Source organism: Canis lupus, chromosome 22 (genome assembly GCF_011100685.1).
Source record: "Canis lupus familiaris isolate Mischka breed German Shepherd chromosome 22, alternate assembly UU_Cfam_GSD_1.0, whole genome shotgun sequence".
Lineage (NCBI taxonomy): Eukaryota > Metazoa > Chordata > Mammalia > Carnivora > Canidae > Canis > Canis lupus.
In genome coordinates, this window is record NC_049243.1 from 37,163,032 (window position 1) to 37,188,321 (window position 25,290).

Here is a 25,290-nt window from a genome sequence, read left to right on the forward strand (position 1 = left end):
GACTCTACAAAATGATTTTTGTTCTAGGGACACCTGGATGGCTCAGTGATTTAGCACCTGCCTTTTCCTTAGGGCATGATCCTGGGGTCTCGGGATCGAGTCCTGCATCAGGTTCCCTGCATGGAGCCTGCTTCTCTCTCTGCCTGTGTCTCGGCCTCTCTCTCTCTCTCTCTCTCTCTCATGAATAAAGAAATAAAATCTTTAAAAACTATATTTTTGTTTTAAATTCAATATACTTGACTATCAGGTTCAATTAATGACAATGTTTGGTTTTTAATGTAAATCAAATTGCTATAGATGCTTGTTCATATCTATTCTGTTAATAAAACAGTCTCACTTCTAGAATAACTTAATTACAATAATTTATTAAGATAATTAAATAGTACGTTTTATTAACATAACTATTCAATTTGATCACAGAAACAAAGATACATTGACTGAAATCTTAAAATTACTATAGCTAGGATCATTTCACTCAAAAGTTCTTAGGATGTCTCTGGTATATGTCCCATCTGCCAAATGTATAATCCTGTCATAAAGTAGGCATAAGTAAGAACAAAAGCTTCAATGTCTATTTGATATTTACAAATGGACTTTGTGCAATAACCTCCTTCAAGTGTGTATGGATATGTTTACTATTGTCTCTATATATTTTTAGATGACCATAACGCTCCCTCTGCCAAATGGTAACTGCATTAACAACTAGAAAACAAAATGAAACAAAACAAACAACAACAGTTAGCCTCCTAAACTGTACTTTCAAGTTGGTTTATTTATGACTAAGCTTTTTATCTAGAAATCAAAGTGCCTATTTTACAGGAAATGTAATCAAGTAGCTACACATGGTACTGTTCATCATTCAGAAATTCGATCATCTTTATCATCCTGTATCAGTAGCAAAAAATACAAGAACAAATAAAGTTTGGACAATTATTTGAAGGAATAGCTGCCATGACCTAAGGAAACCTTAACTTCCTCAGCTATTAAAAAATTCACTGAGTCGTTATCATTCTCTCAACTCTCATCTGATGAGGTCAGCAATTACATGTACAAGAACTTACAACCACCTTTTAAACATTTATTTAAATATTCAAAAGTTTATAACTAATAAATTTAGGCAGATTTACCAAAGGAAAACCTCAAAAACAACATAAGGATGGTCTCACACTTCATTGGAAAAGATGGAATCAGGTCGAGCTAATCCAGTAGTTATCTTTGAATGCGCGGATTCTTGGATTTACATTTCCAAATTCACAATACATCACTCCCATGACCTGGATGTCCTTGATGCTTGCAAATGTAAAAACTGAGAGTCTTTGGAGATTATCTAGAAGCAGACAGCATCATAAATAATTCAACTTTTCCAAAAATTTTGATCATATAAAGAACTTTCAGACACAGATTCTGAATGCAAAAAGCCACTAATTGTTCCTTCTCCTCTCTTTCTTTTTTTTAAATCATAACTATCTTGAAGCCATTTTTTGTAGTTTAAAATTACAGATTTTTAATTATCAAGGATGATAAATTTAAGACTTTTCATTTTATTTCTAATATTTTTAAAAATAGCTAATCCCTGGTATTTGACAACACTTAACTGATAGCCTAAAGAACTAAACAGAATGATGTGAAAACTTGGAAACCTGGCCACTATGCCACTTCCCAAGTTGGGAAATTCAGATGTAGGACTTTTCTTTCCCCCATGACTAGGACTAAGAAGAGTCAATGTTGCTTAAGAAAGCACTTCAAGTTGTAGTAATAATTCTCATGTTCCTTAACATCACAATTCTATATTGTATCTTGCCCAGAGCCATAGGTACTTTTGTATAGCCACTATCTGATGAATGAGTTCATAAGAAAGAACAATCACACAGAAAACGGGTTATCTACTTAAAACTCAAATGTTTCCTGTGCTGTTAGATTTCACTGATCTTCAGACTTGGAAATCTGTATAGTGGTTAAAGCCTGGACTCTGATATTCAGCATAAGGATGCTTTCCTGAGGCAAATCATGGTAAAGAATAATGACTATAAAAGTCCCTAAAATATTAAAAATGTTTTACTATAACCCTTGAAAAACTTGCCTCCAACTATTCCTCCTCACCTAAATTTTCTTAAACTCAAGTTGATCACCCAATTAATAGCTGATAAACTACAACCACCATTTTGCTACTTTACCATCCTATCCTATAACTAATGTCACAGAGTTTCCACAAATACTGAGAATTTCTATAATGTATACTCTTGGAATAAAATTAAAATTTGGCTGATCTTGTTCCATTTGTCATATGACATAATTAAACATCTTGTTTCATTCCCTAACATTCATGCCAAAGTTGGTTTCATTTAGCAACATTTTAAAAATAGTTTATTTATTTGGAGAGCTAGGGGAGAAGAGGGAAAAGGAGGAAGAAAAATTCTCAAGCAGACACTGTACTGGGTGTGGAGCCTGAGTTGGGGCTCCATCTCTTGACTCTGAAATCATAACTGAGCCAAAACCAAGAGTCAGACACTTAACTAAGTCGCCCAGGTGCTCCTACAATATTTTAATTTAAAGCTTGAGATAATGAGTTGGCTCTTTTTTTTTCTTTCCACAATTTGTAATGAGCACTTGAGATTGTTACTAGGAAAAACAATAATAGAAAAATGAACAAGAAGCATGAATATGATTTGTAGAGCAAGATAGATGTTTCATTAACAATTGTCCAAATTAGATGGCCTAAAATAAGCAAATGTAAGATATGCATTCTGTTTCTTCAATTTTATCAAGAACATCAAACCTAAATCCAGAAAACATTGTGTGATTTAAAGTTTATCATAATAGGCCATGGAACTGGTTCTGCTTTGTGTGGGTTTGAAAAACATATATTAATTATTTATAGATCAAAACAAGGAAATAATATAATGGTGGGTGAAATTCTTATTGTAGTTATGCTTAGAGCTAAATCATAGAAAAAATTAGAGTGATGTTAATTATTATGATTTTTTTTCTTAGAAGCAATTTAAAACAGTAAGCTTTTTTAAAGAACTAAAGCTTACTTAGCTATACAGATAATTTTGGGAAAAAGTAAATGATAGGTTGGAAATATTTTAGAAGTAAATAGTTTAGGGGAAGATGATGTATACATGCTTAGGATAGCATTTCAACGAACTGGCAGTTTCCTATACTCTAAATTTGAGACATAGCAGAGATCACAAAAAAGTATTCCAGAATCGTGGCTGAGAATGTTTCCTTCCCTTTGCAAAGGGGCTTATCCCTGTTGTTAAGAAACAGTGATAAAATCAAATGAAACTAATCCTCATATTTTAGACAAGTATTTGTTGAGATTTTGGGGTAAAGGGCAAATCCAGCCCTCATTCTCACATCATATTGAGTTATAGAAGAGTTGTTTGAAACCAAACAAGGAATCAAGTGCCATTTTGTGTGTGTATAAAATGCGTTGTCACACATATATTTTAAGTTGGGAGATGCATCCCCATTCCTTTTTTAAAGAAGATTTTATTTATTTATTCATGAGAGACACACAGAGAGAGGCAGAGACACAAGTAGAGGGAGAAGCAGGCTCCCTGCTAGGAGCCCCGTGTGGGAATCGATCTTGGGTACCGGGATCATACCCTGAGCCAAAGGTAGACGCTCAACCACGGAGCAATGCATCCCTCTATCCCCATTCCTATCATTTATGTTGCTACTTCTTAGCCTGAGAAAGCTACTTTGTTTTGTTGGCTTGTTTAAGTTAGGACTTTGTACTCTCTGCTTTATTTATTCAGGTTTAATAGCCTCAGTAAATGTCTATTTGGCCAGTATCTGTTGCTTAGATACTGTTCCATCTCTTTTCTTCCCTTTAAAACAAACCCCATTTGCTAATTTATTTTCTAGCTATCATATATGATTTAAGATAGCACATAGTTTACCTGGTGTATTTGTTAATGCACCAGCTTTTGCGAAATACTGAGGCCTTAAATCAAAACAATGAGTCTTAATCATGTGTAAGTTACACAACAATCAGCTTTAAATTTTATTTTAGTATTGTACTTACTAGCTTTGAGATCACTATCAGTGATAGGATAATCTATTTGATTTGGTTTCATCATTTATATAGTGGGAATAACTTGATATGTATGTATGCCATAATATGTTTTATAGTTTAGAAAAAATGTACAGTAACGAATACTACTGTTTAAATTTTTTACTATATGCTTTTTTGTTTTGTTTTCTTTGTTCTTGCATATACAGTTGACCTTTGAACAACATGAGAGTTAGGGGCACTGATCCCTGTGCAGTGAAAAATCCATATATAACTTGTGACACCCTAAAAACTTAACTGATAGCTTACTGTTGATCAGAAGCCTTAACAACATAAACATTCAGTTAATACATATTTTGTATCTCGTAAGTATTGTATATTGTATTCTCACCATTAAGTAAGCTAGAGAGAAGAAAATAACAAGAAAATTATAAAATATATTTACAGTACTATACCGTATCAGTTGAAAAAAAAATCCTCATATAACTGGACTCAGATAGTTCAAGCCCATTTTTGAGGGGTCAACTGTCAACCTATTATTCTCACTGTAATAAGCTTTTGCAACAATATAGAAAAATACTGGGTCTCTAAACCGAAAATCCATGTGTTCGGCTTTAAGTTGGTTCCAATATATCCTATATCTGGAATTATACAAGTTAGCCATATTCAGAAAATAATAAGTATGAAAATCCCCTCAAACTACTCCTTAAATAAATATGTACATTTTCACTTGGGTTTTAAGAGATTTTTGTTAATTATGATATGGTTTTTCTCTATATACACAATTTTTAATAGTATCACTTTTATATATATGTATTCGCCATCTGTATTTCTTCCAGTTCCTAAAATATTTCTGACATATGTTTAAAAGTCATTATCTTCGTCACTACTTAGGGATTTAGGTCATTCTGCTTCGTTCTGCCTTTGGTGTCCTTTTACACTGAAAACTCCCACTGAAAATTTTAGGTCTTGTGGCTCTGTAAAAGTCCTATATAAATTTCATGCTGTGATATTCTTTTTAAGTTATAGCCAAAACACATGATAAAGATGGTGCAAGTAATGAGATACTTATTTATATAATAAGTATCAGTACTTAAAAAGAATAGTAAGGATAATAAAAAGAAAATATTAACCTAGATCACTTTTTAATAATGCTTTAGACAGATAACAAAGGGACAGAATATATTGTTTAATGAATAATCATAATGTGAATACTGTGTAAACACCACTCTAGTCAAGAAGTAATAAAACACCACCAGCAACTCATAGTCCTCTCCACTCACCTCATTATTTTTTTCAGTCACAAACTTAGCTATTTCCCAGAAGTCAGCACTATATTGACTTTTGTGATATTCTTATTGCACTTGTCTCTTGTTTTCTCAACTATGTACACATCCTTAAAACAGTATAGTTTAATATTATCTGTTGTTGGACATTTTACATGTAAAATCCATGCTATACTTAGTGTTTTTCTTTGTTCTTTCACAAAGAACATTTCTTTGTTTCTTCACATATTTTTTAAGCTCTTCTAGAATCATTTTTATTAAAATATAGTCTTGCATTCTTGCTTTTAATGATCTTGCCATTTAGAATCAGTCAAAATTCATTTATTCGTTTTATTGACCATTTTTTCCTCTACCATTGAGAATTCTGCTACAATCATTCCTGTGCATGCATTATGCTACCCTTGAATCTAAGTTTATTCTGAGGAGTGAAATAACTTAGTCTTAGGAAACATGTATGTCCACCTTTCCTAAATAAAACAAAACTGTTCTCCCTATACATTTCCATTAATAGTGCCTATATTTTGAACTATTTCTATTTCCTACTATTCTTGGATTAGTCAGTCTTTTATTTATTTACTTATGTGTTTGTTTGTTTGTTTTAGAGAGAGAGACAAGGCAGAGGAGCAGAGGGTAAGGAACAAGCAGGCTCTATGCTCGGTGCAGAGTCCAACATGGGTCTCGATCTCATGACCCTGAGGTCATCACTTGAGCTGAAATCAAAAATCAGATGCGTAACCAATTGAGTTACCCAAGTGCCCTTGACTAGTCAGTCTTTTAAAATTATTACCACAGTAAGTAAGTTGTATGAAAAGGAATTTTATGGTTTTCACTTGAATTTCTCTTATTACTAATTTGGTTAACTACATTTTGATATATTGGCAATTTTTTTTTTTTACTTCAGAAATCCCGATTTAGTATTCTTCCCATTTTCCTATTAGATTGACATTATTTTTCTTAAAAATTTAGAGCAGTATATTTTCCTCATTTTTTAATAGCAAAGTGTATATACCATAAAATTTCACCATCTTAACCATTTTTAAGTGGCCTGTTTAGTGGTAGCAAGTTCATTCATATTTTTGTGTAGCCATCACCATCATCCATATCCAGAACACTTCATCTTGAAAACCTGAAGCTCTATACTCATTAAATAATAACTCAATTCTTTCCTCTCCCCAGTCACTGGCAACCACCGTTTTACTTTTTGTCTTTATGATTCTCACTACGCTAAGTAATTCATATAAGTGAAAATGTATAGCATTTGTCTTTTTCGTGACTAGCTTATTTCACTTAGCATCATGTCCTCAAGCTTTATCTCTATTATGACATATGTCAGAATTTGCTTTCTTTTTAAAGCTGAATAATATTCCACTGTATGTATGTAACACATTTTGCTTATCCATTCATCGGTTGATGGACATCTAAGTTTCTTCCACATTTTAACTATTGTGAATAATGTTGTTATGAACATAGGTCTATGAATATCTCTTCAAGACCTTGCTTTCAGTTTTTTGGTGGTATATATCCACAAGTGGAGTTTCTGCATAAATTGGTAATTATATTTTAAGTTTTATAAGGCTCTGTCATACTGTTTCCCAGAAGCTGTAACAGTTTACATTTACACCTTATTGTGTAAAAGTTCCAATTTCTCTACCTATTTACCAATATTTGTTACTTTCTTTCATTTTTCTCTTTTCTTAAACTTCTGTATCTGAAATGGTATATCATTGTAGTTTTGATTTTCATTTCCCTAATGATTAATGATGTTGAACATTTTTTAATGTCCTTATTGGCCATTCACACATCTTCTTTGGAGAAATGTCTATTCAAGTCTTTTGTACATCTTTAAATCAGATTGTTAGTTTTTTTCTTGTTGGTTGTTACTGGGTTTTAGGAATCATATATATATTTTGGCAGGAGTTGCAATGAATATGTAGATCACTTTGTGAAGATTAGAAGTTTCAAAAAAATTAAGTCTTCCAATCTATTAATATGAGATGTCTTTCCATTTATTTATGTCTTCCTTAATTTCTTTCAGCAGTTTTGTAGTTTTCATTGTACAAGTCTTTCATCCTCTAAATTTTTTAAAAGATTTTATTTATTTATCCATGAGAGACACAGAGAGAGAGAGGCAGAGACACAAGTAGAGGAAGGAGCAGGCTACATGAAGGAAGCCTGATTCAGGACTCAATCCAGGGACTCTGGGATCATGCTCTGAGACAAAGGCAGACGCCCAACTGCTGAGCCACCAAGGCATCCCTCATCTTCTCAATTAAATTAAATTCTGAGTATTTTATTTCATTATTTTGGTGTTATTGTAAGTGGAATTGTTTTCTTAATTTCCTTTGGGATTATTCATTGTTAGCATATAAAAATAAAAATGATTTTTTATATGTTTTGTATCCTGCTACTTTCCTGAGTTTGTGGAATTTGGGGGGTTTTCTATATATAAGATTATATCATCTGTGAATAGATTTGATTTTACTTCTTTATTTCCAAATTGGATGTCTTTTATTTCATTTTCTTGTTTAACTGCTTTGGCTAGAACTTCCTATGTTGAATAGTGGTGGTAAAAGCAGGTATCCTGTCCTTGTTCCTTATCTTAGAGGAACAGGTTTCAGGCCTTACCCATTAGGTATGATCTTTGCTGGTGTGATTTTTCTTCTTTTCTTTTTAATATATGGTTTTTATTATGTTGAGGTAGTTTCTTCTATTCCTAGGTTTTTGAGCACTTTTATCATTAAAAGGTACTGAATTTTCTTTTTTTAACTTTTGTGTTTTAGCTTTACCATTGTCCCTTTCTTTTCTTTTCTTTCTTTCTATCTCTTTCTTGAGAGAGAGAGAGAGAGAAAGAGAGAGAGGAGAGCAAGGGGCAGAAGGAGAGGGAGAGAGAGAATCTCAAGCAGACTCCCTGCTATGCATGGAGCCCAATGCAAGCCTTGATCTCATGACCGTGAGATCATTACCTGAGCCAAAAGCAAGAGTTAGCCACTTAACCTGATAAGCCACCCAAGTGCTCGTGGGTGTTGAATTTTCTTGAATGCTTATTTTCATTGATTGAGATGATCGTGCTTTTTTTTTTTTTGCTTTATTATGTTTCCTTTATGTGATGCAGTACATCACATTGATCATTTTCATATGTTTTTTTTAAAGAACCTCCACATGCAGTTAAGTTCTTTTTTTTATTTTTTTTATTGATTTATGATAGTCACACAGAGAGAGAGAGAGGCAGAGACATAGGCAGAGGGAGAAGCAGGCTCCATGCACCGGGAGCCTGACGTGGGATTCGATCCCGAGTCTCCAGGATCGTGCCCTGGGCCAAAGGCAGGCGCCAAACTGCTGAGCCACCCAGGGATCCCTCATTTTATATGCTGAATTGTCCTTGCATTCTTAGGATAAATCCCACCTGGTCGTGGGGTATTATTCTTAATATATTAGTGATTTTTACTGCTAGTATTTTGTTGAGGATTTTTGCTTTATTTATTTATTTACTTACTCATTATAAGGTATATCAGTCTATCAGTCCATAGTTTTCTTTTCTTGTAGTGTCTTTGTCTGGCTTTGGTATCAGAGTAATGATTTCCTCAAAGAATGAATTAGGAAGTAGTCTTTCATTTTAAATTTGTTGAAATACTTGAAAATAATTGGAGTTAGTTCTTTTTAAGATGTTTAGTAGAATTCACCAATGAAGTGATAAGTCCCAGAACTTTACTTTGTTGGGAGATTTTTGATTACTCATTTAATCTCCTTATTAGTTATAAATCTATTCAAATTTTCCATTTTATCATATTTCAGTCTTAGATGAAATGAACAAATTCCTAGAAACACAAAACTAAGTTACCCATTGGTTGACATATATATTTTTTTAATTTTTATTCAAATTCTAGTTAGTTAACATACAGTGCAATATTGGTCTGGGAAGTAGAATTCAATGATTCCTAACTTACATACAATACCCAGTGCTCCATAATATCCATCACCCATCTAGCCCATCTGCCAGCCACATCCCTCCATCACCCCTCAGATATACATTTTTTTAGAACACTGCCTTATAATTGTTCATTAATTATTCACAGTACTCCTTGTTACTTTCATAGAATTAATAGTAATGACACTTCTTTTCTGATTTAAGGAATTTGAGTCTTTTTTTTTCTCAATCCATCAAGCTAATGGTTCATCAGTTTTTTTATCTTTTCAAAGAATCAACTTTTGTTTTCATTGATTATAGTTTTTCTAGCCTCTATTGTACATATTTCTGCTCTAATCCTTATCACTTCCTTTCTTCTGCTAGTTTTGGGTTTCATTTTTCTCTTCTTTTTTTAGTTCTTTAAATTGTACAGGCAGGTGGTTGACTTGATATTTTTCTTGTCTTTTGATGCAAGTGTTCATAGCTTGTATCTTCCCGTTAGTGCTGCTTTCTATCCCATATGTTTTGGAATGTTCTATTTTTTCACTCATTTCTATCTTCTCATTTCTCTTGAGATTTCTAATTTGATCCATTGATTCTTTAAGATGTGTTGTTTAATTTCTACGTATTTGTGCATTTTCCAGTTTTCCTTATATTATTTTAATCCCTTCTGCTATTTTATTTTCCTTTTCAAATTTCTAATTTCATCTGTTGTGCTTGGAGAAAATACCTTTTAAAAATATTTTATTTATTTATTCATTCATGAGAGACACAGAAAGAGAGAGAGAGGCAGAGACACAGGCAGAAGGAAAAGAAGGCTCCATGCAGGGAGCCTGACATGGGACTCAGTCCTGGACTCCAGGATCACACCCTGAGCCGGAGGCATGCACTAAACTGCTGAGCCACCCAGGGATCCCCAGATACTTTGTATGATATCTAAATTTGTAAGTTATTGAGTCCTAATCTGTGGCCCAACAGATGATCTACCCTGGAAAATATTCCTTGTGCACTTTGAGAACAGTGTGCATTCCATTGTTGTTAGGTAGTGTGTCCTGTATATACCTTCTAGATGTACTTTTTCATAGTGTTATTCAAGTACTCTATTTTACTATTTTTTTTTTTTGGTCTGGTTGTTAGAAGATGGAGTATCAAAATCTTCAACTATTTTTGTAGAACTGTCTATTGTTCTTCTGATTCTGTCAATTTTTGCTTCATATGTTTTAATAATCTGTTTTTAGGTATGTAAATATTTATATTTTCCTGCTGTTGAAGTTTTATTAATATATACTGTCTATCTTTGTGTCTTGTAAATTTTTTTGATTTAAAGTCTATTATTCCAGATATTATCATAAATGTTCTTATTTTCTTCTGATTATTATTTTCCTAGAACATATTTTTCTATGCTTTTACTTTCAGCCATTTATGTCTTTGGATCTAATGTGAGTCTCTTATAAACACTATATGGTTGAATTTTTATTTCTGTATTCTTCCAACTATGTCTTTTCATTGGAGAGTTTAAATCATTTACATTTAAGTAATTGCTGATAAGGAGGAGCTTAATTCTCTCATTTAGCCATTTATTTTTCTGTGCCTCATAGTTGTTATCCTTCATTTCCTGCAATGCTGTCTTGTGTGTAGCTAATTTTTGGTAGTGAAAGTTTCAAATTGCCTTCTCATTTCCTCATGTATATCCTCATGTATATATTCTATACTTATGAAATTTGAGTTATCACAGGAATTGCATATAACATCTTAAATCCATAAAATTCTAATTGAATATATACCAGATTAATTTCAATTATTTACAAAACTCTGCCTCTTTACATATCCTCACCAACCTCTTTCACATACCAATATTATCACATTTTAGATTATTTTCCTTCCTCCCTTGGTATTAACCAGCCCTGGCAACTGTCTCTCTTCTTATAAAATAATTGTGTGCAGTATAGAAATACAGTTCAGGAATAATTTTCTTTCAATATACTAAATATATTCCACTCTCTTTTCTCTCTCTTTTGTTATAGAGAAGTCAATGTAGAAGGTAGCTGATATTCCTGAAATAGTTTTTTTTTTTTAAATCCTTCTAAGATATTCGTTGTGTTCTTCTTTTCGATCTTCAGATCACTTGCACTCTGAAAATGATATTCATCTTATTGGAAAAGTCACCTAACAATAAGCTGATAGCCAAGCTATTTGATGGAAATTCCATACTTCTCACCACTTCATCACCAGCAGACAATTGGTATTGTTAAATGTTGGAATAACTTCTTTATGAGTTAATTCAAAGAGATTTCTCCTTACCACTTCTTGTTTCTCAAACTAGAGCAGTTTGGTCATTGAATACAGCTCTTTTCAGAAAGAAATCATCTTCTTTCAGCAAGAGATGAATGAATAGATTCTACCCCACTCATTTTATTTCTGAAGATGATGCATATTTCTTTCACCACCAGTAACCTTAGGCCAGCCTGGTTGATACATTCTCTGTGTGATAATATAGTCAGAAGGGGGGAAATGTGGTTCAAAGTTACTTCCAATTAAGTTTTATGAAAATGCATTGTCTGTCTTGCACCTGAATCTTTTGACTGCAAGATCTATTTGCTAACAGTTTATTGGGGGGAAAATAAATCATAGCAATCAGAATGATTTTGAGATAATAAAGGAAACACAGTCTGGCATTTGGGGAAGGAATAAAATCAACCTGTTTGGTAGGGAGAAGGAGAAATATTAATGGACTTTGATTTCACAACCCCCTTTGAAGATTTCTTCCAGTATGAAAATGTCCTGGCATGGTTATCCAAAACTGTTGAAAGTACCTTGAGCTAACTGCTAACTCTGAACTAACAGTTGAACTAACTGCTAACTCTGCTTTCCTTTGCCAGAGGTTCTGACCACAATTTTGTCACCTTTATCCTAAATATTACTTGTCTATTGGAGACAGCAAAAGATGGTTCAAACTCCTGTATGTCCCACAATAAATACTTTAGAATATTGTCCAAACCCCATTCTTAGACATTGTATGGCATGGACAGATGCTACTTAGCAAGTTTCTTAGATAAACATGGCAGATTAGACTCAATGATATTAGTCCCTCCAAAAACAAGAATTAATTATTAAAGTTGAAACCAGGTATCATAAAGATCACTAATTGGCTAGAAAGTTATGTTGGAGGAACTGTCAATCTGTGCCCTGACTTTGAGATCATGAGTCACATGCTCTACTAAATGAACCAGTCAGGCATCCCATGCAAATTACATTTTTTATATGTATCTGATAATTCCAATATGTATGATGACTGTGTGGGTATAATCCCTCTATCTAGTTCTTTCTGCTTTTTTTGTCTTTCTATTACTTGTGTGATTAGTTATTTCTAACTATGTTAATTATTATCCTTACAAAACTGCGGGAGCTCCTAAGCAGCTGAGATGAATATGCCTTCTCTAGAGAGATCTTGTGTTCTTTTCTGCCATGTAACTATGGTACTATGATTTAGACAAGTCCTCACCAAATTCAATAGTTGAATTTCCTTGGTCCTTCCAGAATATGTCCTTAGGGTGTTAAATTGCATGTTAGTCTATATTTGTCTTTAAGTTTTTGAGCCTGGGGCTGAGGTAGATTTAATTCTAGTTCGAATTTATCCTAAGAATTCAGCCTTCTATTTAGAGAACCTATATTTGAATACATCACCTTAGAAAGCCTTATGCTTTTACTTTTTTTCTTGTTGTATCAGATCCTTAAAGGTGAGATAGGGCTCTCAGATGCCAGTAGGCTGCTCACTACTAAATTCATGCTTTTTCCTAAGTTTTTACCTAATAATTTTTTATTATTTTATCATCTCTTTGATGCTTCAGTAAAACTAGAAAGTATTTTATCCAGCATCTTTAGTTGTTTTCAAGAAAAGAGTTAGTCTGACTAACAGTGAAGGCCACTACAAGAAAGCTTTGGTGGAAGATATTTTACTTTGGATTTGTTTTATTATTGGTTTTAGCTTATATGGCCTAGACATTTGTCACATCAGTTATTAAAACTAAGTACCTGTTTTTAATCTTTGCAAAAACTGCAAAGAAAAACAAATTTGTGCAAGAAATTCATTACATATTAAATATGAAAATGTTATTTAAATTTCTCAGTTACTCATTTATCATAAGTATATATATGTATATATATATATATATATATATATATATACATATGCACATGTATATAAAGCACCAAATGGAGTATACATTTTGTGAAAAGTTCTTTCATTAGCCTGGAAAAAATAATATTTGGAGCTTTACTTATTAAAACTAGTGAAATAGCATATTCACATGTAATACTAATAAAGGCAGTAAGAAATAGCAAAATACAACATGTAGAAAAAGTGTGAAAATGGAAGTCACATTTTATGAAATGGAATCTCAGCTCCATTGTATACTTAACTGAAGCTTCATTCAAGTTACATAACATTTGTACACCCATTTTTCATCTATAGAAGGACAATAATAATATATTATATAAAGGACAATAATTGTTTTATATATTATATAGATAAAATGTTGATATGGTAGACAAAAATATAAAACAGATCCTGGCACACTGCAGTCAATAGTCTGGCCATTGAGGTTGTTACAATTGCTATTTTATTATTTAGAAATGACAATGAGTTGAGAGTCATATATTTATAATTAATTTTTGTCCAAACAATGTAAACATTGTGTTCAATAATGATTCTATCTGGGAGTAAATAATAATAATAAAAAAACTGTTGTAACCAATTGCCACTGGTTCATTACTACTAAAAATTTTTAAAAATTTGTCTGATAGGGATCCCTGGGAGGTGCAGCGGTTTGGCGCCTGCCTTTGGCCCAGGGCGCGATCCTGGAGACCCGGGATCGAATCCCACGTCGGGCTCCCGGTGCATGGAGCCTGCTTCTCCCTCTGCCTATATCTCTGCCTCTCTCTCTCTCTGTGACTATCATAAATAAATAAAAATAAAAATAAAAAAAAAATTTGTCTGATAATCTGGGGTGCCTGGGTGGCTCATTTATGCATCTGCCTTTGGCTCAGGTCATGATCCCAGGGTCCTGGATCGAGCCCCATCCATTGGTGCTCACTGCTCAGAGGGGAGGCTTGCTTCTCCCTGTCCCTCTGCAGCTCCCCCTGCTTGTTCTATTTCTCTCTCTCTCAAATAAATAAATAAAATCCTTAAAAAGATTTTGATTGATACTCATGCTGTGCTGATCAAAACCAGGAAAGAATTCTAATTCACATAAGCTGAAGGTGAGGGACTTATATGAGGAAGCATAATAAATGGCTTCTGTTGAAAAGGAACTAATGGGAAAAGTTTCTAAAAAAATATAACAACTATCCAAAGAATACAATTTGAATATTGAACCACTTTGCAAAACTGCAAAAAAACATGATCTTACCAAAAAACAAAACAAAAAAAGGAGATAATTAAAAAGAGAATGGTCACTCCTATGAAATGAATTAATGTCCAGAAGAACATGAGGAAGATATGGTTGTCAAAAGAATTAAACAAATGAGCAATAAAAACCACACAATTCTGAAGCATGAGTTCAAAGAAATGGAAATCATGACAAAAACAAAAGTCATTTGAAGGATAAATACAAAAGATGTATTACGTGAATAAAAATAATTTCACAAGACACATAGGTATAGAGTAATACTCTACAGAAAGACTTAAATCTGGTAACTGAATGGGTTAACCAAGTCTATGGCAAAACTAATGACAAAAAAGTAAAGACACACATATGCATCCTTTGAAATTCTTAAGTGTACAGGGTAAAGTGCAAAAGGAAAAGCATTTCCCACTTTTTTTTTTTTTAAACCTTGGAACAAAAGAGAATTAGCCTTTTTTCACTTAGAATTCACATTGGTAACCATGGAAAGAGAAATCAGTGGAATGATATTTAAAGATAAAAGTAAATGATTTTCAAGTTATTGTTCATGTTAAATGATAAAACAAGGTCTTTCCAAAAATACAAGGATTCATAGCATGATTTAATACCCATGTGCCAAATCTGAGGACAGTACGTGGCATGTTATATTGAAGAAGGATCTATTGAAGGAGTATAGACATTTTTAAGAGGGAAGAAAAAACTTACTGGATCAGGAAACAACAGTGAGTACTGACTGTAGATGATGTTTTCATATATAAATTAGAACATACACACACACGCACAACATTCTCAACACAAAAAAACATAAGAGATTTTTAAAAATTAATCTAAAATGATAGCTTAAAACCTATGCTAGCCTAAGCTGTGGTTTAAATAGGGGTTACAGTAGAAAAGTAAAAGCATTCTAGACTCCCTAGCCCAGAGACTGCCTTATAGAAAATGTCAAATAAATTACAGCTATAAAAAAAAACAATCATCCAAAAAGTTTCTCTGTGGCAATAAGAGATACTTCATGGGTAAAGTGGGTGATCAGAGAATATATTGAAGGCAGAGGGAACTCTTGTTTTTGTTTGTTTGTTTTTACTTTGTGAGAAGTGGTCTCTACTGCTGTATATATGTTGCCTGGCATGGAGAATATCTGATCTTTAAGCTAATTTTCATTGGGATTCTAATTTAATATCAGTATTGAATTTGATGATTTAAAATGCTAACATCCATCAAGAGCAACAAGAGATGGATGTATCAATAGACAGTGGAGAGTCTGAATCCCAAAAATTCATTTTCAAGTTGTTTTTGTGTGGATTCATAAATACATCTTTGTAAATCAGTTTGCTAAATATAGCACTGACCAACACTGTATATTAATTGTAAGATATATTTTATGTATTTACATATATATACACATATATACGTACATATATACACATACAACATATGTTTTACATGTAATGTACATATTACTTACATAATATATATAACTCTATTGATTTTAAATATATATTTAATTTTTGCAGCTTTAATTCCCATGGTAAGAGCTTCATTATTGTAAATTCAATTTTTTCCAGCTTGGAGGTTAGAAAAATCCTGATAGATACATATATATGTTTATAGTATGGATCAATGTCAAAATTATAGAACTAAGTTTCTGATAATATTCAGTAAGTATTGGTTGGTAAACAAATGTCATCCTGAATAATATGCTATGCCCACTAAGTGTGCCATTTTTCACAAAATAATGTGAGCAAACTAACATTAAGGATAGTCATAATAAAGAGGAAAAAGGCAGAAAACAAAACTGACTTTTGTATGATTTAATTCAGAAATAGAGATTCAATAATAAATAATCAAACCAATATCTCTGAATAACTGCAATTCAGACACATTGCCACTAAAAATATCCCAGCTTCATCTTTATATTCTTATACCCAGAATTAAGCTAAAGTTTCTTTTCCCCTGTGGCCACTTTAGAGAAGAGCAGAGGAATCTTGTGACATACTAAGTGTCTCTTGAAAAGTCAGGATGTTTAATTAATTGATTTAATTTATTCTGTGATTCCTTTGAGTCCATTTTGATTAGGGATGAATATAAATAAATTATAATGAAAAGCAGATTCAGCTTGTTAACTCCAAATATATGTCTTGTGTTATTGGCGGAAAAGATGGAGCTGTGAATTAAAGGTAGGATTGAAAAATGTGCATTACGTGACCTGGAAGGCAACACTAATCAATCATTGGGCTTGTTTTCAATGAACATAAAAGACCCCAAATGATTCTCAAGATAGTGATTTTGGAGATCTCTATCAATTGACAAAAGATAACATGAGATTAACCTATTCACCATCATGATAACAGGTATTAATGGGTTTTTGATTTGGCATCATATTTAAAATCAATGCCATTCGTTTTTATTAGTTTGTTTTGCTTTTAAATTTCAAGAATTTAAAAGCGATGTAGATATTTATTTGTCTCATATAAAGCAAGTCTTAGTGCTTTTAAGTTCCATGGTCCCTTATCACAAGTATGTTATTTCCCATTCCAAACATCAAATTCTAAACATTCAATAAAACTCATTTTTAGAATGAGCTTCCCTTAAGAAAGATCTTCAGGTGCCTACTCTGTTCTATTGTGGTAGTACCAACCATTCAACATAAAAATAATTTATTCCTTCATGTTCCAAAATGTACCTATATTGTACTTATCGGAGATTATTTGTATGTATGTATGTTCATGTATGTATGCATTTGCCCCTACCGACATATATCCAATCTTAGAGATGACACATTTTGGAAAAAAATTCATATTTTTTAATTTATATATCAAGTGACCCTATAAACATCATTCATATATCAAGGAAGTGACCATATCAAATGCCTTTCATAGAAAAGATGTTTACTTATATTAAATTAATAGTATAGGAACTCTTGAAAGGAGTTTCGTCTGTTGATCTATGATGTATTTATATTATATTTGAAAAAAACATCATCAACATTTCATACCTAATGGACCCAGACAATGAAGAATATTTCAAATAAAAGAGAGTCAAATTTAAATATTTGAACATTTTCTGGCAAAATGGCCTTGGAATTATGCCTCAATTGAAAACTTTACATTACTTTAACTCAAAACATTACTTAACAAAAAAATTACTTAGAGGCAATATCTAGAAGAATATCTGAGCAGTTTAGAAAGAACAATTACTGAAAAATGCTTTTGTATCAGAGTTAGGAATTAAAGAGATTACAAGTATATGCCTTAATTGTTATGTAAGGATATTATCTTATTTTGGTTTTTTTTCCTTCTTTCCTTTCTTTCCTTTTTCTGTGGCTATATATCTATGGTTTGGTTTCTGACAAATATTCACGTTTTTAATAAAAAAGATGATTGCCCCGTGGAAATCTGACATTATATTTTCATCCTGTGAATAATATATTTTTAAAAAATAAAGCCTTCATAATTGTTACCTTTTCCTATAAATATAAAACCTCCGTGGCACCAATAAAATTGTATTACAAATATTATTATGCACATCACTTATTCTTTTAGGAAAAGGATATATAGTTCTCTGGTTTCCAAATCAGTCTCATCTCACCTGACCCTATTACAAACTCAGTGCAACAGATCTAAGCATAAAGAGCTGAAACATTCACATTGCTTTGGAAAGAATATATACCCACATGGGGACAGAATAAGTGAGGTTTTTATAGCTCCAAATATGTTTTCTTATTGAATTTGCACCTGCTTAAAGCTCAGCCAAATTATGGTACATAGGCCAGTTCTATTTTCCATTTTCTTTGTGAATTAAAAGTAAAATAAATGTGCAATTGAGCTTAGACAGCAGATGGTCTGCAATAGGTATAAACATATTGTACCATATGTCTGAATGGCACTTTCAGAAAGTACTTGGCACTGCTAAAATATTTCATTTTCAATAGACATATGAATATACATATACTACTACAATTAAAGATAAAGTGACTGATTCACTCCTTACATTTGGGAGAAGTATAGCTTGGGAATAGATTGTGTACTCCATCTGGAAAACAGCAGTTTCTTTTGCTGACCCCTGATGAGAGAGAGAAAAGCAAAGGCAATGTACAGTGGTAAGTCTGTGGAGACTTTTTGTTTCTTTGATAGTCCACAAACAAGTACATGCAAGGGAGGTTCTCTCTAGTTTTGAAAGTGTCTCTGGAGTATCTGGATATCCTGGGAAGAAAGCTGAATGTACCTGAAGCTCTTCTTTTTCTCTCTTCTGATTATCACCTATCCATGTGCAGATATTTTTTCTTTCCAATTTTCATTGCAAAAAGTAAGAATAAGGAAATTTTGAAGTGACAAAATCACTTCAGTTTAGTTAAACACTTTAACAGAGAGGAAAAACCAAAGTTCAAGAATATTATCTGCCTTGACTCAAAGGTCAATTTATTTCAGCCAAGCTGATGAAGGTTTTAAAATTTTTTTTATTTATTTATGATAGTCACAGAGAGAGAGAGAGAGAGAGAGAGAGAGGCAGAGACATAGGCAGAGGGAGAAGCAGGCTCCATGCACCGGGAGCCTGACGTGGGATTCGATCCCGGGTCTCCAGGATTGCGCCCTGGGCCAAAGGCAGGCGCTAAACCGCTGCGCCACCCAGGGATCCCTGATGAAGGTTTTAAATCTCAAATTCAGAATGACACATATATTGTGCATACATTTTTAAAAGATACATAAAACATATATTACCTCTATATTAAGGAGTGTTTTTTTTTTCTTCTTTTAGATGATAAACAAATGCACAGATATAGATTTATTCCTTCTGTGATTTTCCCCTTGGTGACTTTAACCAAGAGATTGGCCTCAGATGTCATCTCTATGCAATCCCCTATGAGCCAGACTAAATCTCCAACCAATGGTTACACATTCACATTCTAATAGCACATCTCACTAAGCTAATATGAAAACATCTCATTTTAACTACCAGGATTTTCTGATGACCCTTATTTCAATCTAGGCTTCTACAATATAGATTTTGGCTGTAATATGTGCATGAGTCATCAAAAAAAACTAGTCATTTTTGTCACTTACCTCTTTTCCAATTACCCATTCAATTTCTGGATAATTCCTTTGATATTATTGTAATGCCTTTCTAATGTTCATTTCCTTGGCACTCACACAGTGTTAGTTTCTGGCATTGCTTTAAACTTTTTACTTTATAATACAGAAATAACTAATTAATTTCCTAAATGTTTAATAATAATTTTACATATTGTGTTTTTTTTCAGGTTTAAATTTTGCCTCTGAATTTCATAAATAACAAAAGTAAATAAATCTGATTTAAAATATAAAAAATTAAAAGAGAATATGTGATTGCTTATTGTATATTTCTTTTTTTTTTAAGATTTATTTATTTGAAAGACAGAGGGAGCACAGGCGGGAAGGAGGGAACAGAAGGAGAGGGAGAAAATTCTTCACTGAGCAGGGAGTTTGACATGGGACTCAATCCCAGGACACTGGGATCATGACCTGAGTCGAAGGCAGATGCTTAACCAATTGAGCCACCTAGGCACTCCTTGTACATTTTTCAGGCATTTTAAAACTACATTTTCCAGGGATATTATTGTTCAAGATGGCAACATAGGGTAATTCTAAGTTCACCACCTCCCACTGACATAATCAATCTGCAGTTCAATATGGAATAGTTTCCTCTGGAAAAAAAACAAAAACAACAACAACAACAACAAAAAACTAAAAATTGCCTGAATGACTCCTATGCATTAAGCCAATGAGAGAAGGCCCATTGCAAAAAAAAAAAAAAAAAAAAAATGCGGAAGCTGGGACACAATCCTGCCATAATCTCCAACCCCAACACAGCAACCCACAATCAGGAGGGAACTCCAAACCTGTAGGTTTTCACTGAAGAGCAAAGAATTTGAACTTCACATCAGGCACCCTAATTTTGAAGACCTGCACTTGAGAGGTGAGCTCACCAAACATCTAGGTTCAAAAACTAATGGGGCTGGAGTCCACACCACAGACTCCAACAACTTGAGAAACAACTCTTCAAGGGCTGTAAGCTCAGATTCACCTGCCAGGGTGCAGTGCCCAGACAGAAGATGGATACTTTATGTGAATGAGACTTATTTGCTAATCTTAAAGGATTGGCCTGAGAGGCAAGCATCTAATTTAACATACATCTAGAGGCTGGTGGGCCCATCATCAAGCTTTCCCTTGCCTTGCTACAGCTTGCTGGTATTTCTCAGAAAGAAGCTTACACAGTCATCCGGGGCCCCAATTTTAGCAATTACCACCAGGGGTCACCCCAGATCTCCGGGCTTTTGTAACCAGAGGGGTTCATGGTGAGATCCCAGAGGATTATTTGTATTGCATACTTTAAAGACTGTTGTCTGAAGGGCTAGCTTCCAATCAGCCCTATACTAGACGTTGACTAGACACTCCCTTTTGGGATACTAATATGTGGTGGCACATCCTCAACTCCTAGGAACCATTAAAAGTAAAATTGGCTGCTTGGACAATCACAAAGGTTTGAGAGACAGCCAAGAGTGAGGGCAGGTAAAGTTCATCTCCTACATGAGGCCACTCCTGTAAGTCTAGGAGAGGTGACTGTTTTATATAATCTTTAAAAACAGAGGGCCGGGCAGCCCCGGTGGCGCAGCGGTTTGGCGCCACCTGCAGCCCGGGGTGTGATCCTAGAGACCCGGGATCGAGTCCCAAGTCGGGCTCCCTGCATGGAGCCTGCTTCTCCCTCTGCCTGTGTCTCTGCCTCTCTCTCTCTCTCTCTGTCTCTCTCATAAATAAATAAATAAAATCTTTAAAAAAAATTTTTTTTTAAATACAAAAAAATAAAAATAAAAAATAAAAACAGAGGGCCAATCAAGACAATGAAATAGAGGACTATATCCCAAACAAAATAACACGATTAAACATCAAACTATTTTTTTGGTAGAACTAAATAGGATCAGGCAATAAATATGCATTCTGTGATTATCTTAACTCAATTAAAACTACACCACAGAGATATTTACACACCACAGATATTACATCACCACAGAGATATTTAAATTATATGTTTGCGGTATTGGCAACACACAATTTAGTGACAAGAATATTTGAGAGATATAATACAGCACTACTTTTCTTTTCCACTGAATAAAAATAATTCAACAGGTGGTGATTCTGGCTATGGTTGGATAGCTACTGTTAGACCACTTTTCCCATAGATTAAAAAAAATATTTATTTTGGTAAACAAAAATGTACCTGAAGGCATTAAGCATAACTAAAAGCACATAGATACTAGTGAATGAAAATCAAACTTGGAAGAAAAGATGGCACTAAGCAGAGTTCCCTCTTTAATAGACATTTTCTTGAAGCTGAACCCCAGGCTTTTCCAGCAGGTAAAGTTCAAACTCTATTAGAAAAGTCAATTTAAGTGGTAGATAATATGACTGATTGTCTAGAAAATAAGACAAGCAATAAAGACTGATCTGAAATGACCCAGTTAGGGAATCCACAAAGAAATAAAATTATAAGAAAGGAATTAAATTACTACAATTCTAGCATTGAAAAAAAAATATCTAAAAGATAAAATAATCTTCAGTGGATAGACTTGCAAATGAATGAAAATAGCAAAATAGGATTCATTGAACTAAATAAAGATCAATGATAATAATTCTTTCTGAAAAGCAGAGGGAAAAAGATATTTTGAAAAACTAAAAACTAAATACAGGCTTTTTAAAAAAATGAGATAATATAGTATGGACTGAATTGTGTTCCCTAAAACCATATGTTAAAGTCCTAACAAATAGATCAGTGGCAAGAAAATCTTTAATTCGTTGGAGCTTGACCACCTGGATTTTTAATTCATATATTACCTCAAAATAAATTTGAGATAAATAATATACATGAACACAAATTTTTAAAACTATAACTTTCTAGAAAGAAATAAAAGAAAATATGTCTACAGGTTTGGAGAATCAAAGGTTTCTTTGATAGATCCAGAAACAATTGCTTTAAAAAATATTGCAAATAATAAAAAAATTCTGTTTATCAAATTCAACATTAAAGAAATAAATGGGAAAGGCTTATTCCTAGAGAAAATATTTGTGATATAAATCTGGAAAAAGACTTGAACAAAAAGGTTTACAACAAACTGCTACAACTCAAAAATAAAATGACATACAATCCTATAAAAATGAACAAAAGATTAGAACAGATACTTTACAAAGAAAGATCAACACACGGCAAAATATACAGGGTAGGGGCAGAAAGAAAAGTATTCGAGGCATTAATCCTAATGGAAATATCAACTATAAAGATGGAATGTCACATCTCACTCACTAGATTGCTAAAATTAAAGATATTGGTGAAACCCAAAGTTGTTGAGAATGTAGAGAAAGTGAAATGTTTATGTATTCTTGTACATGGTACTTTTATTTGTGAATATAAAATGGTATACTCACTTAAAAAAACCCTCAAAATTTCTTATAAAACTAAATATACATCTATTCTATTGCCCCTAAATTATACTTGTGATTATTGACACATGTGAAATAAAAATGCATGTCTGTTAAAACATTTCTATAAGAATTGCACTGTTATTTTATTTATAATAATTCAATACTGGAGGAGATAAAGAGTACAATTATCATGATGAGCAATGAGTAATGTATAGAATTGTTGAATCACTACATTGTACATCTGAAACTAATTCCATGCTATATGTTAATTATACCGGAATTGAAATAAAAAATATTAAAAATCTTAAAAAGAACAATAATTCAATAATGAAAGTAGCTCAAGTGTTCCTCAGTAAGAGAATGGCTAAACAAACTGTGATATATTCATGCAGTTAAATAATATAAGCAATAAAACAAACTCCTGAGGGCAGCCTGGGTGGCTCGGCGGTTTAGCACCTGCCTTCAGCTCAGTGTGTGATCCTGGAGACCCAGGATCGAGTCCCGCATCAGGCTCCCTGTATGGAGCCTGCTTCTCTCTGTGCCTGTGTCTCTGCCTCTCTTTCTCTGTGTCTCTCATGAAAAAATAAATAAAATCTTAAAAAAAACCCTCCTGAAACATGTGACAACATGGATAAATCACAGATTTTTATTTTACTGAATGAAAGTGTACTTACAAAAAGAAATGTATGCTTCTATTCATGAAATATTTGTCTTTGAGGGCATAAGGAAATGGATAGACTGGGAATGAGCATGAAACAACCCTCAGAGGTGACGACAGTGTCTTCTATCTTGACAAGAATTTGGATTTACACAAATGTATGCATTAGTTAGAACTCACAGAATGGTACCCTTAAGATTTTTGTCTTTTATTGTTGGTAATTTGACTCCAAAAAAAAAAAAAAAAAGAAGTATTGAAAGTACCACAACCAATATGCAAACTAGTTGAAGATGTCCATGCTGAGATATTTAGAAGATGAAACTATTTAATGCAACTAAAGTTGAGAAGCACTACAAGATAATAACATGGACTGAGGAATAGATGGAGAGATAAAAGATGGATAGCATGTGATAAAAAAAAATAAGTACCCATGTAAGAGAAAAACTGTAAAATTCTAACAAAGGACATAATACAAAACCTGAATAAATTCCATTTTCATTGATAGGGTGATCTTATATAAATCAGCCTAAGATGGCCCTTGTATATTGCCTCCCTAGTTTTTCCTTTCTTCATAACAAGCCAAGAACTGTTAGCCCAAAAGCCACGAATGCCCATTTCAAATTTTTACACATCCTTTCACTTTAAAGACAACACAAACGAGTATATTTTTAGTCTTTTAGGGACTGTGTGTGTTTTGCATACCCCTTGACAATATGCCCAATACCTACTACTGATAAGCTGGAAACTTGTATTTATAAGACCCTAAGCCACCATATGGAACTCTGACCTAAAGGCTCCTTACTTTGGTGCTGAGTGACATCACCTAGACACCTAATTCCTGTCCTCTCCTACTGAATGGTGGCTCCCTGGCCTAATACTCTGGACAGCCTCATTCTATGACAGAAATGCTTTCTCCTGCCACTATGTCCAAGTTCTACTTGAAGTCTTTTGTGTTACCAACTCTAGTGGTCATATATATTTTCCTTGATCAGCCCTCAAATCCTGTGAATCTCCTACATATTATTAATATTACAAAATAAAATGTCTTCTTCCCTTAATAAATCAAAAGTCAAAGCAATTATGATTGAACTTTAAACAGGAGTTTTCTGTATCAGGACAAAATAATTCTTAACTCTGTTTAGAAAAACATTTAAGTACAGTTAGGAAAACTTAGAAAATGTTGAACAATAGTGACCCCTGCCAAATCAGTTAATAGCTACTTACTTTCTGAAGCTTTCTTTTAGATTTAGTTCATTTCTTCAAAAGTTTTTTTATTCTATTTGAAAGTATCCTGGAATTTCTGAGTAGTGAATCTGAAAGACAGCAACTTTTACAAAGCTATAGACATATATTTAATTTCACATGTTACCTTTTAGGTGGCAATTTCAAGAAAATCCATATATCTGTCTACATATTACTGGGATACTGGGACACATTTTTCCCAAGGGCCTTTCCAGCCTATGGTACCTTTCGTATGTACCATTATATGATGAAAATGGCTATCTATTTTAGTGTATTAAACTAAACTGTTCAGGGATGCCTGGGTGGCTCAGTGGTTGGGCACCTGCC

The 25,290-nt window shown here is 33.2% G+C and overlaps 1 long non-coding RNA gene across 2 annotated transcripts in view; it reads right to left on the reverse strand.

Annotated features, from left to right (window-relative positions):
* The window catches only part of LOC111091758, a 154,892-nt gene extending 129,850 nt beyond the window's left edge, over positions 1-25,042 (reverse strand). The window contains exons 1-3 of one of the 2 annotated variants that reach the window (XR_005376058.1): positions 24,946-25,042; positions 18,604-18,675; positions 466-1,327 (exon numbers count right to left, since the gene is read on the reverse strand). This is a non-coding gene — a long non-coding RNA (uncharacterized LOC111091758). Of the gene's footprint in view, positions 1-465; positions 1,328-18,603; positions 18,676-24,945 lie in introns of those variants that run through there. The other variant, XR_005376057.1, reaches the window with a different exon arrangement.
* Positions 25,043-25,290: the final 248 nt, after the last annotated feature.